Below are 17,407 nucleotides of genomic sequence, written 5' to 3' on the forward strand. Positions count from 1 at the left end.
ATCTTGGGTCACAAATCAAGCCTTGGTAAATTTAAGAAAATTGAAATTGTATCAAGTATCTTTTCCGACCACAACGCTATGAGACTAGATATGAATTACAGGAAAAAATCTGTAAAAAATACAAACACATGGAGGCTAAACAATACACTACTAAATAACCAAGAGATCACTGAAGAAATCAAAGGGGAAATCAAAAAATACCTAGAAACAAATGACAATGAAAACACGATGACCCAAAACCTATGGGATGCAGCAAAAGCAGTTCTAAGAGGGAAGTTTATAGCAATACAATCCTACCTCAAGATACAAGAAATACCTCAAATAAACAACCTAACCTTACACCTAAAGCAATTAGAGAAAGAAGAACGAAAAAACCCCAAAGTTAGCAGAAGGAAAGAAATCATAAAGATCAGATCAGAAGTAAATGAAAAAGAAATGAAGGAAACGATAGCAAAGATCAATAAAACTAAAAGCTGGTTCTTTGAGAAGATAAACAAAATTGATAAACCGTTAGCCAGACTCATCAAGAAAAAAAGGGAAAAGACTCAAATCAATAGAATTAGAAATGAAAAAGGAGAAGTAACAACTGACACTGCAGAAATACAAAGGATCATGAGAGATTATTACAAGCAACTGTATGCAAATAAAATGGACAACCAGGGAGAAATGGACAAATTCTTAGAAAAGCACAACCTTCGGAGACTGAACCAGGAAGAAATAGAAAATATAAACAAACCATTCACAAGCACTGAAATTGAGACTGTGATTAAACATCTTCCACAAACAAAAGCCCAGGACCAGATGGCTTCACAGGCGAATCCTATCAAACATTTAGAGAAGAGCTAACACCTATCCTTCTCAAACTCTTCCAAAATATAGCAGAGGGAGGAACACTCCCAAACTCATTCTATGAGGCCACCATCACCCTGATACCAAAACCAGACAAAGATGTCACAAAGAAAGAAAACTACAGGCCAATATCACTGATGAACATAGAGGCAAAAATCCTCAACAAAATACTAGCAAACAGAATCCAACAGCACATTAAAAGGATCATACAGGGCTTCCCTGGTGGCGCAGTGGTTGAGAATCTGCCTGCCAATGCAGGGGACACAGGTTCGAGTCCTGGTCTGGGAAGATCCCACATGCCACGGAGCAACTAGGCCCGTGAGCCACAACTACTGAGCCTGCGCGTCTGGGGCCTGTGCTCTGCAACAAGAGAGGCCGCGACAGTGAGAGGCCCGCACACCACAATGAAGAGTGGTCCCCGCTCACTGCAACTAGAGAAAGCCCTCGCACAGGAACGAAAACCCAACACAGCCAAAAAAATAAATAAATTAATTAATTAATTAAAAAAAAAAAAAGGGCTCAGTGAGAATCCATTGAGGAAGGAATTTGGCTTGATTAAAAAAAAAAAAAAAGGATCATACACCATGATCAAGTGGGTTTATCCCGGGAATGCAAGGATTCTTCAGTATACAGAAATCTATCAGTGTGATAAACCATATTAACAAATTGAAGGAGAAAAACCATATGATCATCTCAAAAGATGCAGAAAAAGCTTTCAACAAAATTCAACACCCATGTATGATAAAAACCCTCCAGAAAGTAAGCATAGAGGGAACTTACCTCAACATAATAAAGGCCATATATGACAAACCCACAGCCAACATCATTCTCAATGGTGAAAAATTGAAACCATTTCCTCTAAGATCAGGAACAAGACAAGATTGTCCACTCTCACCACTATTACTCAACATAGTTTTGGAAGTTTTAGCCACAGCAGTCAGAGAAGAAAAAGAAATAAAAGGAATCCGAATCAGAAAAGAAGAAGTAAAGCTGTCACTGTTTGCAGATGACATGATACTATACATAGAGAATCCTAAAGGTGCTACCAGAAAACTACTAGAGCTAATCAATGAAGTTGGTAAAGTAGCAGGATACAAAATTAATGCACAGAAATCTCTTGCATTCCTATACACTAATGATAAAAAATCTGATAGAGAAATTAAGGAAACACAACCATTTACGATTGCAACAAAAAGAATAAAATACCTAGGAATAAACCTACCTAAGGAGACAAAAGACCTGTGTTCAGAAAACTATAAGATACTGATGAAAGAAATTAAAAATGATACAAACAGATGGTGAGATATACCATGTTCTTGGATTGGAAGAATCAACATTGTGAAAATGACTATACTACCCAAAGCAATCTACAGATTCAATGCAATCCCTATCAAACTACCAATGGCATTTTTCACAGAACTAGAACAAAAAATTTCACATTTGTATGGAAACACAAAAGACCCCGAATAGCCAAAGCAATCTTGAGAAAGAAAAACGGAGCTGGAGGAATCAGGCCCCCAGACTTCAGACTATACCACAAAGCTACAGTAATCATGACAGTATGGTACTGGCACAAAAACAGAAATATAGATCAATGGAACAGGTTAGAAAGCCCAGAGATAAACCCACGCACATATGGCCACCTTATTTTTGATAAAGGAGGCAAGAATATACAATGGAGATAAGACAGCCTCTTCAATTAGTGGTGCTGGGAAAACTGGACAGCTACATGTAAAAGAATGAAATTAGAACACTCCCTGACACCATACACAAAAATAAAATAAATGGATTAAAGACCTAAATGTAAGGCCAGACACTATAAAACTCTTAGAGGAGAACATAGAACAGTCTGTGACATAAATCACAGCAAGATCCTTTCTGACCCACCTCCTAGAGAAATGGAAATAAAAACAAAAATAAACAAATTGGACCTAATGAAAGTTAAAAGGTTTTGCACAGCAAAGGAAACCATAAACAAGACAAAAAGACAACCTTCAGAATGGGGGAAAATATTTGCAAGTGAAGCAACTGACAGAGGATTATTCTCCAAAATTTACAAAAAACTCATGCAGCTCAATATCAAAAAAACAAACAACCCAATCCAAAAATGGGCAGAAGACCTAAACAGACATTTCTCCAAAGAAGATATACAGATGACCAAGAAGCACATGAAAAGCTGCTCAACATCACTAATATTAGAGAAATGCAAATCAAAACTACAATGAGGTATCATGTCACACCAGTCAGAATGGCCATCATAAAAAAATCTACAAACAATTAATGCTGGAGAAGGTGTGGAGAAAAGGGAACCCTCTTGCACTGTTGGTTGGAATGTAAATTGATACAGCCACTATGGAGAACAGTATGGAGGTTCCTTAAAAAACTAAAAATAGAACTACCATATGACCCAGCAATCCCACTACTGGGCGTATACCCTGAGAAAACCATAATTCGAAAAGAGTTGTGTACCACAATGTTCATTGTGGCTCTATTGACAATAGCCAGGACACGGAAGCAACCTAAGTGTCCATTGACAGAGAAATGGATAAAGAAGATGTGTCACATATATACAATGGAATATTACTCAGCCATAAAAAGAAACGAAATTGAGTTATTTGTAGTGAGGTGAATGGACCTAGAGTCTGTCATACAGAGTGAAGTAAGTCAGAAAGAGAAAAACAGATACTGTATGCTTACACATATATATGGAATCTAAAAAAAAAAAAAAAAAGGTTCTGAAGAACCTAGGGGCAGGACAGGAATAAAGACACAGATGTAAAGAATGGACTTGAGGACAAGGGGAGGGGGAAGGGTAAGCTGGGAAGAAGTGAGAGAGTGGCATGGACATATATACACTACCGAATGTAAAATAGATAGCTAGTGGGAAGCAGCCGCATAGCACAGGGAGATCAGCTTGGTGCTTTGAGACCACCTAGAGGGGTGGGATAGGGATGGTGGGAGGGAGACACAAGAGGGAGGGGATATGGGGATATATGTATACATATAGCTGATTCACTTTGTTATGAAGCAGAAACTAACACACCATTGTAAAGCAATTATACTCTAATAAAGATTAAAAAACAAACAAACAAACAAACAAAAAACCTACCCGTTTGTAATTCTTCTCGTTGGCCAGGGCTCCTGGTGCTGTGGGAGAGGCCGTAATGAGGTTCCCTGACTCAGGATAGGCTCCGCTGCTGGTTAACTTGGGGCTTGAACAAGCAGGCTCCCACCCGAGCTTTAGATTCCGTGTCTGCTCAGCCTGGAGGGCAGGGGGGTGGTCTTCCAGGCCCTCCAGGCCCCTCACCATCCGTATGCATCGCCTTCTCTCAGTTTGCCCCCTGCCCAGCCCTGTCACTTCCAGAACCATGCAAAAGCGGAAGACACATAGCTGTTGTCAGCCCCTCCCGTGAATGGGGGCGTGGGGGGGTAAGGGGAGCACAGGGGGTAGTGAAAAGGTCACAGGTCACTGGACTGGAGGTCAGGAGATGCCTGTTCTAGTTTCGGTTCTGTTGTGTGACCCGGGAGAAGTCATTTTATGTCTCTAGATTTCAGCTTCCCCATTTTTAAAATGTGCTTATGATCCCATGCTTCGTCCCTCTCTTAAAATGACCAAAGAAGACAAGAAAAGTGTTTTGCTGGCTGCCAGGTGTGCCGAAGTGCCACCTCCTGACAGTCTCAGGTGGTGTCAGTGTCCTTCACGGAGCAGAGTGGCGCTGGCAGCCGCTCTGGTCATTCATAACCACTGGCAACAGAAGCGGACTTGTGGATGTTATGTGAGGTTGGGCTGCTGGTGGGGACCTAGATGGGGGTTGTAAGTGTCTTTCCCTGCTCGATCTCTGTCCTCCCTGAGGGACCTCTGGCCTGTGAGTGACTCAGACAGGAAACCACCAGCCATCTCTTCAAAAAGCTTGGAATCCTCTCAAAGATAGGCTTACTTTTTATTGCTCTGTGTTTATTTGGATGGTGGGGGAGTAGTTTAGAGAGTCAAGGACAGATCCCTGGAGCGAGCTCCTCCACAGTAGGGTCTCCGTGATTGAATCAGTACGATGGGAGGAGGTGGGACCTGGTGAGGGCTGGGTTAGGAGCCAAGGTATCTAAATGCTGGTCCGTGGACCAGAGCCAATTGGTGACATAAAACTCTCCAGAAGCTTGGCCTCTCTCTACTCCAGGTTGGGATGGTACTTTTTTCTTTTTAGCTTCTCCAGTTGCACAACCAGTTTGGGGAACCACTGGAGTGGGTGGAATTGGTATCTGAGGGCTTGCCTGTTAGGGGGCTCTGTGTTCCCTGCCCACCTTCTAGTACCCATCGGGAAACTGTAGAGTATTATTAGTATTGGTATTACAGTGTGATTAGATTATTATTAGGGTTGTCTATTTGTGTGGTGTTCAACTTACCAGGTGACTGCCAGCCTTCATGATGCACATTGGGAGCTGGGGAACTTTTGTAGTGCCTATAATTAAGTAGAGTGGACAAAATGGTAGGGAAAGATTCTGGAAGTATCTTATTAGAGTCATGGTCTGGAGGAGACTCAGCGTTCTGCTGGCCTGACCCTCTTAGTTTTGCGGTAGGAGAAAGCGGGATTCTTCCTGGCCCACTGGGGGAATCAAGTCCTAATCAAATACACTGAAAATGAGTTATAATTTTGAGAGCATTTGAGAAGGAAAGCGGTGGGGATGGGATAGCGCCCGTGATGCCTGACCACCTCGAAAGCTTTTCTTGTTTCCAGGTCCTTTTATGACTCATCTGGCCTCAACTACAGCCGAGAGGTGAGAGAGGTGGTCTCACCTGGGGATTCTTCTTTAGAAATTCACCTTCTCCAGTGTCTGCACTCGGGTGCCCCTGGGAGACAGCACCTGTGGCAGGCACCCTCTTCCTCAGGCTGTGCTGTGATGGGAATTCACAGGCACAACCCCAAGTTCAGAGGAAACAGAACTCCTCTCCGCCACTACTACCACTGTGACCTGGTTTCCCAAAATGCAGCGCTCAGAAATCACTTTCTCATCAGGCTAAAGTCGCTGTGTTTTCTCTATCATTTCCTTCCCTTCCCCCCAACTTCCTGTTTTCTCTTCCTCTTTCTCCATCCCCACCCCATCTCTCCAGCCCTGTCCCAGAACAGGAACAGAGGCCCAGCGTTGATGATCACGATTTCCTGACGGGCCCTCTGGTTGCCCAGAGCCAGGGCCAGCCTGGCTTCTCTGGGGCACATGAGCCCTGGCCGGCAGCATGCAGGAAGCCGGGGCCTTTAGAGCCTCCTGTCTGAATGAGAATCTAACGAGAATAACCCTTCACGTCCTTACAACGTTAACAGCTGCCAAAGAACTTTCTCCTGCCTTCCAGCTAACACACTGGAAGAATAAGACAACTCCTAGCGTTTTGGCCTAATAGCTCTAGTCCGGTTTAGATGGACAAAACATCAATTTGGGAGTTAGATATGAGTTCATGCCTGCACCGAATTTTCACCATGAGTTCTGCACCGAATTTTCTTTACGACTCTTCAGGGCATTCTAGTTCTCTCTAGCTCGGTTCCCTAACCCTTTGGAAAAATGGAGTTTCTGGTACCTTTAGCAGAATTTTTGAGGACAAATTAGGAAAATGCAAGATTCACCGGATGTGCTTGTTAGACGTTATTTGCTTAACAAATGTGAGATCCCTTCTTTGGTTTTGGTTTTTGGCCTCGAGGAGTGGCTGTTCAAATGTTCGGTGTTCAGAAAAATCACATAATAAAACAACAAGGTCCTACTGTGTAGTACAGGGAACTATATTCAATATCCTGTAATAAACCATAATGGAAAAGAATCTGAAAAAGAACATATATGTGTGTGTGTATATGTATAACTGAATCACTTTGCTGTACACCAGAAAGTAATACAACGTTGTAAATCAACTAGACTTTAATAAAAATAAAAAAAAGAAAAATCACATAATAAATGATACTCATGGGAGGAAAATCCATGTCTGTTCCTGTGTTTTTCTGAAACATGGAGAGAGAGACAGACAGACAGAAAGAGACAGAGAGATAGAGACAGAGACAGAGAGAGACCAGGAGACCTAGAGGCTGGGTGCACATACATCTATCATTAAAAGACCAAGTCTACCCACTGCTGTGCCCACAGGTCCCACTATTCCATAACAATATTTGTCTAATGAGAAAAAGGGAGAACCCTCCCAACCTCATGCCTGAGGTGGACTCTTTTACTCAGTGAGCTCCCAGGGGTAAAACTACAAAAACAGCAATGTGGAAAAAAGTGCCACCTCTCGTTTTGAAAATCCATTAAATAAAAGAAAAGACTTCTATTCAGGGTCAGTGACCACTTGTTTGATAAGTCAGCCCGATCATGTGGCTGCTTTTTAAAAAAATTCCAGAGAGCAGAGAGTCAGAGACACATTCTAATCTGGAATCTCATCCCGAGCGGCTAAACCCTTGAATGAAGTTCTTTTCTTCTCTGAGCCTCAGTTTCCTCAACTACAGAAGCATTAGACAAGGTTATTGCATTTCTTCCGGCCCTAGTAATCTGTGATTCTGGGACTCTCTGCTCTCCTTAAAAGAATGTATTATGACGAGAGGAGAAGAGGAAACGGCCTCTCCTAGTAACATGACTTGCATTCCCTTTCTGCAGGTTATCACTCACCAAGGACAGAGAAAGCACAGGACTCTCGGGGACCATATCCCTGATTTAGGGAGCCAGACTTGTCTTGGCCAAACAGCTCATCTGGTTCGTTCCATCAGCCTGGATTGGTGAATCTGAGTCACAAGGGAGATCTCCAGGTAAGAATCAACTGTCTTTGCTTATAGCCAGCAGCACGGTGATGACCAACATTGTAGTGCAGAGAATCTGCGATATGCAGGCTTACAGGATACCTGGAAGTATTGAGGATGGTCCTTCCACCAGATTTGTCATCTCTGATTGGAAGCCATGCTTCCTAACACCACATACATGTACAAGGAAAAAAAAAAAAAAAAAAAAAAAACAAGGACATAATGAAGAATTGATGTGCACTTCAAAGTAGCTGTAATTTTGAAGTGCTTAAATGTCCCTGGGTTCTATAACTGCATTCTGAGTGGGAGCCGTTGCTATCTTGAGTCTTTTTAGTGTTTAGGCAGGAAACAGAGTTGCTTAGAACTACATGCAGGGGGAGAGCAGATTAGAGCTGTTGCTGGAGGTCGCTTTGTCCCTGCGGAATGCATTTGAGGGCTTCTTTCTTGCCATCCAGATTGAGACCAGCAGGGAGAGAAGTAGCCCACCTGGCATGGAATTTAGGTCTCATGCCGGAAGTCTGGCTGGCATCTCACTTGCTATAACATTTTTAGAGGTAAATGCAGCTGAATTTAGAGGTAAATTCGGCACTGCGGTGCACCAGCCTCAGATCACCACTCCCCTTGCCCTCTTCCCTCACCGCCAGCACGTTGGTTTTCTCCCTCTTTCACCTTCTCCCAGCTATGGGCACTTTTCTTCTTATCTGGAAGGAGAGGGCCACACCTACTTGAACTTCATCATTGAACTTGGACCTGACACGGGCTGACATCCCTCTCCAATGACTCAAGGTCTGCTGATTTCAGCTCCTTGGACTTGGTTGTATTAGCACATCTCCTTTAAGCTGGCCCAGGGCACCCACACATCCAAGGTCAGGAGTCACGAAGGAAGTGACAGTACACTGAGATAATCTCACACCTGTTACTCTTTCAGTGGTTGCTGCTGTTACCTTCTGCTGTCCTCTCCTAAAGCTCTTCTTTTGCATTTAGATATCCTGATTTTCCCTCAAAACTAAAACCAGAAGCATTTCATAAAGCTGAGAAAGTAAGACCAGGTGATTTCTCAGGTATTTTCCAATTCTGAATTCCTGGGATTATTTTATCCCAGACTTGGTCCTTATACCAGATTCTCATTCTTGAGGGGAACAGATTTATCTGGTGCTCCCTTCCTTTCTTCCTCTTATGGTTTCTTTCCCCAGAGGGGTCCCTGAGCTATAGCATACTTCAGAGGAAGGAGAAGAGCTTTTGAAATTAGACAGACCTGACTTCAAATCTCAGTTCTGCTATTTATTGGTTGAGTGATTTTGCGTAGATCGTTGTAAACTCCTGAGCTTCTGTTTCCCCATCCGTAAGATGGGGACAGTCCTCCCTGTGTGGTAAGCTTGTGGTGAGGCTCAAAAGAGACGATAATGCGTTAGCATAGTTTGTTGCTTATAGTAAACCTCAAAAAATGTCAGCTTAATCAGAGGTATTTCAGTACAGCTTTGAGCCGTCATTGGGTTGCATTTGAACCTGTGCCTAAAGTCTAGGGACAGATCTTGTCTACACACACAGTTAAGGAAGGTAAGAGCTGTTAATCTTGATTTCAGAGTTCCTCTTCAATAGCGGCCTGCCCTCACCTCGCCTTGGCCAGATCGCCCTCTGTGGTTCGGCCATTTGAAGGTTTGCCCTGTTACATCCAACCTCAGGTCTCACCACCCTCCCGGCCTGTTGAGTCCATCCTTTGTCCCATTGGATAGTAGCTGAAAACTAACTCACCCCCAGCAGCTTATTCACTTCAAACCAGCATACTTCCAAGACCCAAAGGAATGTCCTCACAGTTGGAGTCAGCTGATTCGGGAGCAGGTGTCCTGGCCCCTCAGCGAGACAGTTAAGTTTCAAGCACGTGTTCGTCCAGGCCCACAGCACTGGCTTTCTTCCTTGACTGTGGACTGTTAGCTCTTGTGGGGCATTCATTTATCCAGCCATCCATGCATTCCACAAATATGTATGGAGCATGTCCTACGCAGCAGGGGTATTCTTGGTGTTAGGGATCCGCACAAAACAAAAAACAAACAAAATTTCTGTTCTCTTCAAGCTTGCATTCTAGTGGGGTCAGGGGAGTGTCAATAAATAAATAAGCATATATTATACCAGGTAGTATTAAGTGTTATGGAAAAAATAAAGCAAAAATAATGATAATAAAGCCAAGTCAGAGAGAGAGAGGAAGTTGGGGGAACAGGCATTGCTGTTTTAGGCAGGATACCAGGGAAGGCCCCCCTGATTAGGTGTCATTGGAGCAGGACCCGAACAAAGTGAGGGAGGGAGGCTTGAAGGGAAAAGGGAACAAAGGCTGTCGGGTGGGGATGTGCTTGGGCTTCAAGGAACTGCAAGTGGCCAATAGGATTGGAACAGAAGGAACGAGGGACAATGGAAGGAGGTGAGGACAGAGAGGCGTGGTGCAGGCCTCATGAGCCACCGTGAAGACTTGGGCTTTTATGTTCTGGTTGGCTTCTCCAGAGAATCCTCTACCCTTCCTCCCTCTTCCCCAGAGAGTCTCAAAGGCTTCATCCCTAAAACATCCTGAAATAGAAATAAAGATGGATGTTCTTGCCCAGTAGAGTATTTGCCATTCATTCCAAAACCCATACTGGATACTACGTACTGACACTCTGGAGGTAAATGAGACTTGGCTTCCCCGTCCTAGGAGCCCATGGCCTGGCACTGGTTCAAGGCTGCTTGGAGAAGATGCATCGATAAATCAGGTCCTAGTGAGCAGTTGTCCTAATTTGGTCATCGTGGTACCAATTTGCTAGAGTAGGAATTTCCCCTGGGACCTCCCACAGGTCACTGGCACCAATTCTCTTGGAATTCATCCACCTAGACTATTGCCAAGTCTGGCCTTCTGGGTAGAGGGAGGACCAATCCATTCAGCAAACATGTGAGTGCCTGTTCTGTGTCAGCGCCAGTGCTAGACACCGGGGAAAAGGATGCTGAGATTCAGCTCCTGCCCTCAAGTTGTTTATGGTTTCACTAGGAGGCCTGCTAGTGACGAGACAGCACCCCAGTTATCAGTGTTCTGATCAGAGCGGGTGTGAGGGACCAAGAGGTGGGGCGCTTGAGGTAGTGAGCTCCCCGTCCTTGGGAGCATGTGAGCAGAGTGAGGGGCAGAGCCGGGGAAGCTTCCTGGGGACACGTTGTCTCCACTCCGTCCTAGAGATGAGGGGTGGTCTGCTAGGTGAATATCGGGGAGGGTGAGAAACTTCAGGGAAGGTCTCCAGGTAGAGGAGAAGCATACACGGGGGCTGCCTCTTGGAGGGACTGTGGCACTGTCACTCGCTGTGGCTGTGCAGGTGAGGTGATGAGGTGAGGTGAGTCTGAGAGAGAGGGACTCACTCGGAGACAAAAGCTGGGAGGATTAACCCAGGACCTTGAATGTCGAGCTGAGAGGGTTGAGTCCACTCTGAGGACAGCTCAGAGCTGGTAACAGAGCTTTAAGCAAAGATGGATGGCCTGATAAAGTTGCAGTCTTACAAAGCAAAGGGCCGAATTTTATTTGACTCCCTGTTCTCTAAAGTGCATATTTTATATCTACTCCTTGTAATATTATAACAGTTTCCTCAGCTGTAAAATGGGTTCATACGGATCAGCCGAATGGGAGGTTGTGAGGGTAGATACATGGCCTTTCCACCCCCAGGGCCCTGGGGAGTGGTAAGTGCTGACAGCCCTTCACGTGCATCTTGTTGCACAAATTGCTGGTGAATGGTTAGAACAGGAGCCTTTTTTCTGATGAGAGAAAGTGGCTGGCAACAGTCCATGCTATTCTAGTAGAAATGATGGCATTTAGATCTTGATCTGTTTTTTTCTGGTCAGAAAACTAATACCCATTTCTGAAACCCTCTCTCTGTTGAACACTAAAATACGAGTGTTCTCTTTAAAAATGTGCACATTCATTAAACAGATAATACCTGAGCCCTCACCATGCCCCAGACACTGTGCTAGGCCTGGAAGCATCAAGACAAATCAAGCCCAGTCAGCCCCTCGAGGAGTTCCTAAGCTCATGACGAAGACAGAGGAGCCAACAGTCATGGGAGCAGGTGGTGGGCAAGAGCCCCGACGTGAGCAAAGTGATGTGGGTGCAGAGAGGGAACCTGCCCTCTGCCCAGGCAAGTCAGGGAAGGCTTCCAACAGGGGCCATGTGAGCTGGGCACTGAAGGATGAGTAGGAGTTGGGATCTGGGAGAGAGTACAGAACACCACTCTCATGAACTCAGTTCTCTGTGATGGTGGTGGGGAGGAAATAGCCAGAGGCATCGTCATGCACAGATAATGCCTCAGCTCTGCTTTTAAAAATCCGTTAGTCGCCATCCTCCCACCTCGTTCCCAGCGGTGACTGAAAATAATCAAACTGACTAATTTGAGTTCATCTCTTCTCTGACGCTATGGAGGTGTTAGTGAGCAGAATAGGATAAGGGTTGGGGGGCAAGAAAAGAAGTAGAAAGAGGAGAAGGAGGAATCCATTTCCATCATCCAGAAACACTGATTGAACAGCATAGCTGCCTGGTGGCAAAGTTCAACTTTACAGAGACCCGGGTCTGCTTCTTCACAGTGAAAACTGCAAGAGATTTTAAAAACTGTATCTGTCCTTCTACCTTTCTCTTAGAAAAAAAATATATAGGTGGATATATATATATATATATGTTTTGTATATGCACATTCTCATGTGTATACGTGCATGATATATATGTAAGTGCATATATACATGTATATGCACATTTATATTATATAGAATTTATTCTAACCCAGCACAGAGCCTGGTGCCCATGACCTCCAGGCACACTTGCTGGTTGGAGATGGATGTGTGGTTTAGAATTGACCTTGCTGACCTGCACACGTCCCCAGATGTGCCAAGGTCTCTAAAGGTCACGGCATTGGATGTTCACAAGCACAGCAGGAGGGAGTTTCGGTGTCGCCTACAGAAGAGGAGACTGCAGCTCAGAATGACGAAGCATCTTGCCCAAGGCCCACAGCTATTAGGTGGTCAGGATTCAAACCCTCTTCTAACTGTCCCTCTTCCACTGTATATGCTATGCATCACCCTACCTATAAATAGGTGAAGCTTCCGGTAAGCCAAGGGGGAGATTCTACAACTAAGACTCGCCCTTGGAAGGGTCCCTCAACTAGGGCTTCAGACTGCAGAGCTGGGAGGAGCCATGGCAACTCAGCGGCGTCAGGGATGCACGTGCCCGGAAATCCTCTGTAGATCCCTCTGGTGCTGGCAAACACACTACGCCTCGGCCTGCAGGGCAGGGCAAAGGGAGGCAAGAAGGGAGGGAGGGAGGGAGGGAGGGAATGCCTGGCATCAGGGTTAACTTGGGTTCTGGTCCAGGCCTGGCACTGCCTCACCTTTGCCCTTGGATCCCCCTTCCCTTCTCCATCGTCACTAGGAGGGTGCTGGGCTTGATTGTCCAACTTCCACTTCTGAACTTGTCCCCAAGGAGAGTCCTTGAATCCTGCTGACTCCCCACGTAGTGCCGGGGGACCCCAGTGTAGGACCCGAATTCGCATCATCACCCCCAGGAAGCTCTCGAAGGTGAGAAACCAAGGCCCTCACCTCCTCATGGACGGCCGGGCCTCCACCAGCCCTGGAAACAGAACCGCTGAGCCAGTACAGAGTAAAAGGACGGCTGGGCTATACCTCATCCTCCCAGCCCTCTGCTGGGAGCCCCCGGTGTAGCTGCTGCCCTTGTTCAATCCCCTCTTCCAGCCCTCCGGCCTCCTTGCAGCTCTGCCTTCCAGCCCAGAGAAGGGTTGGAAAAGAGGAGAATCAGCTTGCAGTGCTGCGCTTGGCCCTGATGGCGAGCTTCCTTTCTCTCTTGGGGACTTGTAAGCTGCCGGTCCAGAAGTCCCAGGAGGGAGACCGCGCCTGACCTGGAAAGCAGGAGGGAGACCGCGCCTGACCTGGAAAGCAGGAGGGAGACCGCGCCTGACCTGGAAAGCAGGAGGGAGACCGCGCCTGACCTGGAAAGCAGGAGGGAAGCCAGGGCTCAGGAGCCCGCTGCAAACTGGCAGAGAGAAGAGTCCTGCAGAATCGTTCATGTGATCGCAGGCTTGGCCATCAGTGCCCCGCAGGACCCCTTTCCCCACGTGTCAGCTCTTTCTGCCCTGACTCTGCTGCTAGCCAAGGAAGTAGGGCAATGGCAATCTACCAATTTTCTTCAGTTACCATAATGTGGATACAAGGAGCTGGACATGTGATGACACTTGCAAAGGCCCGTGTCCCTGGTTTTAAGGGAGGCCACATGGCACGGTGTACATCCGAGTGGGCTTTGGGTGAGATTTGCTTTCACTGGGGTTGTCGTGAGATGTGTCCTGCCGTGGTTAGTAGCACAGACTGCAGCTGGACAGCCCAGGCTGGGACCCTCCTCCGCCGCTTGCAGCTGGTGAGCTCGGGCTGACCGGACATCTCACGCAGCTTGTCCTCATCTGCAGAACGAGAGCCCACAGGACCTGCCACACGAGGCTGATCAGAGATGTGAGTTCATGCACGTAAGGGTGCAGAGTGGTACCTGGCCCATAGTCAGGGCTCAATGAGTGTTCGCTGATTTTTCTTTTGATCTAAAGCCTCACTTGAATATTCTATTCCGTTTCTGGGCTGTGCTGTGGGTTCAATCGTTTACTGGCTGTTTATTAAGCATCTCCTTGGTGCAGAACTCGTCCTAGATGATGGCGTTTCAAAGCTGGAGTCGGCAACATGATAAACACAGTGGGACATCACTCCTTCTTTGCCATTGGGACAAGTGAAGCCTTGTAGGAGACCAGAGAGAGTCTGGAGAGTTCCCTGAGCCAGGCGGCTTCTCAGAGGAGCTGGGGGGCCTGGAGTGAAGGGGGTGGCGAGGAGGAGATGGAGGCCTGAGCCGAGGGCTGGACAGGGGGTTGAGAGAAGGATGGAGGAGTTGACTAAGGATGATGAGGGAGGGGTGCCATTCTGAGTGGGAGACTGGGGGCAGAGCTAAAGAGGGTGGACTTCTTGAGAGTGGTTTTCTGGTGGTGGTGTGGCCGGTAAGCTCTGCTTTAAGCCTTTTTGGTGTGAAGTGCCTGGGGCCAGCAGGTGGGGATACATCCACTTTGCCCAGCTCCTGTGTCAGTGGAGGAAGACGGCTCAGGATGCGCCAACAAAGGGCCCCCATCGCACAGGATGGAGAAGGCCCCTCTGCTCCCGGCAGAGCGAGCACAGGCCCCTCTGTGTGCGGCCCGAGAGCCCTGGCCGGGCCTCCTCCTTGAAGGGCCTGACAAAGACTTGCTTGTTCTCCCCTGACATCAGACCTCGCCCTCAGGATTTCTCTGTTCTTCTGGGGCAAGATCTCACACAGTGATAATAGAGTGAAAGGGAAGGGAGGAATCAAGTGAAAGCTGTCTCAGGCGTCACCATGCCAACCCGCTCCCCTGGCCGAGGGTAGGAAGAGGAGGGCGCCTGCCGTGTGCGCCCTGCACATCTTCCAGGTCACAGCCCGGCAGCGACAGCCCTGAGCTTCGGGCATCCTGGTTGGAGCCGAACGGGAGCTGCTCGTATTGGTTCCGAGACATGCTAGCCGCCTGGCCAGTGACGGACAAAATATTAGTGAGTCACATTACTTAACTGCTGCGTACAGTGGGTGGATTGTTTTCTGTGTGTGTGTGTGTGTGTGTGTGTGTTTTAGCTTAAGTAAGTATTGCATTTAAACACCTGGGTTTTCTATTTTAACAAAGATTTATAGTGAGTTCTGCCTTGGAAATTTCATAAAAGCTTACTGTTTAGAGGGATCTGTGAGATCACCTGCTCCTCAGTCTGTCTGATCCTTTTTTCAGATGAATGGGAGACAGGAGTAAAGCTTTTATAGGCACCCAGGATTCGGATCCTGTGTGACAAGTACTCAGCATAAGACCTGGTCCCTAGTGAGGGCTTACTCAGTGCTATCCCTGCTTACTTTTTGAGCTTTGATTTGTGCCAGATGGGGTCAATAAATGAACTCACTCGTAAAACAAAATGAATATGAAACCAGTCCAAGGGGAAGCCCTAGTTTCATTTATCTGAAAACAATCAATCCTAAAACAACCGTTGACTTGTGAGATACAGGAAGAAAAGGGGATTTGACACCGGAACTTCACATCCTTAGTCTAGTGCAATGTTCTCAAGCTCATGGCCAAGGCCATAGGCTAGTAAGTGAAAGGGGAGCCCGCGTCTCCACTGTCTCTTCAGCGTGTTTCCCACACTCCATACTCCACTTCATCAGATGACCTGGGATTACTTTGGTTAGCTGGATTCTCAGCTGGTAGGAACTGCGGAGCAGTCCCAGACCTGGTGCTTGAGTAACAATTTGCTGCCTTCAAGTGGAATTTAGAAATAGCCTAAACAGTACTTGATCTGTCTGGGAGGACTGGGAGCCCTCTGGCAGATGCAGGGCACAGCTTTCAAATTTAGTCATTTGTGGCCACAGACACCCGCCAGGAAACCCCGGCTGCAGGGTAAAGTTGAAACCAGGGTAGCGCATGGTTGAGTCATCAAGAGCATGGCCGGGTTTGAACGTAAATCTGGAGATAAACTTGGTAAGGTTGTTTGTTTGGTTTGATTGTGGTCTCGCTGGATCGATCCAAACAGGGACGTTCCACTGTGCCTCTGCTGCCTTCTCTGTGTATGTTGAGTTTCCTGCAGGAGCATCCTCTGCGAAAGCAATGCTGTACTTCTGCACGCCTCTCTGTCTATAAATACAGGGTGGGGTTACCGATCGCTAGCGGAGGATCTCCCGCTCTCCTAATTTACACTTCCAGAGTGTTTTCCAGATCCAAAATACAATTTTAAGTGAACATTTCACCAAAATGAGCTGTCATAATTCATTTTGATAAGCTTGGATAAGATTTCAGCATTTTCTTTCTTTCTTTTACTCTTTACATTTTGCAACTGGAGTCAAGTTGATTCAGCCACCAGACAGATGTTTCCCCGGGTGGAAAATGTGATTTAAGAAATTAGGGGAAGAGGGCTTCCCTGGTGGTGCAGTGGTTGAGAATCTGTCTGCCAATGCAGGGGACACGGGTTCGAGCCCTGGTCTGGGAAGATCCCACATGCCACGGAGCGGCTGGGCCCGTGAGCCACAACTACTGAGCCTGCGCGTCTGGAGCCTGTGCTCCGCAACAAGAGAGGCCACGATGGTGAGAGGCCCGTGCACCGCGATGAAGAGTAGCCCCCGCTTGCTGCAACTAGAGAAAGCCCTCGCACAGAAACGAAGACCCAACACAGCCAAAATTAAATAAATAAACAAATACTTAAAAAAAAAAAAAAAAAAAAGAGGGGACGAGGCAGGGGAAGATGATTACTAAGCCAAATGGCTGAATCTATTAATTTTTCTTTCCCAAATGTCATGGCTCCATTGCCAGCAAAGTGGTCAAGATCAATGCTTTTGAAATGACCTTGAGCAGGAATGAAGTGAGTGAGTGTGTTAAGTAAGCACTGGGTACCACAGCTGTGAATTTGAACCCTTTTTACTACTAAGAATATATTCAGGGCATTGAAATTGAGCCCCCTGCTTTGTCCTTTTTCCAAACTTCTGCTTTTGTACTAAGTACCTACCCTGACCGGGTCTGGCGTTTTTAACGTGAGATGAGCACGCCCCTTAGTGGAGAAAGTACTTAACTGCAAGCTCTTACATTTGCCCAAAGAAAAGCTCTCGGTTTTTACAGAAATATATCGCTTCAGTAACCCTTAAAGCCAAACTACTTGTCTACGTTGGAGGGTTATTGTGAGAATTAAATGAGATAATTTGTGGGCAGCCCTGAAAATGGCCTTGAGTG

At 46.5% G+C, this 17,407-nt stretch overlaps 1 protein-coding gene across 2 annotated transcripts in view; it reads left to right on the plus strand.

Annotated features, from left to right (window-relative positions):
• The window catches only part of CYRIA (CYFIP related Rac1 interactor A), a 104,786-nt gene that overhangs the window by 40,698 nt on the left and 46,681 nt on the right, over positions 1-17,407 (plus strand). For both annotated transcript variants that reach the window (XM_036873892.1, XM_036873893.1), the window contains exon 2: positions 7,471-7,619. The gene's annotated coding sequence lies outside the window, so the exon portion shown is untranslated. The remainder of the gene's footprint in view (positions 1-7,470; positions 7,620-17,407) is intronic.

The sequence above is a fragment of the Balaenoptera musculus genome, chromosome 13 (assembly GCF_009873245.2).
Source record: "Balaenoptera musculus isolate JJ_BM4_2016_0621 chromosome 13, mBalMus1.pri.v3, whole genome shotgun sequence".
Lineage (NCBI taxonomy): Eukaryota > Metazoa > Chordata > Mammalia > Artiodactyla > Balaenopteridae > Balaenoptera > Balaenoptera musculus.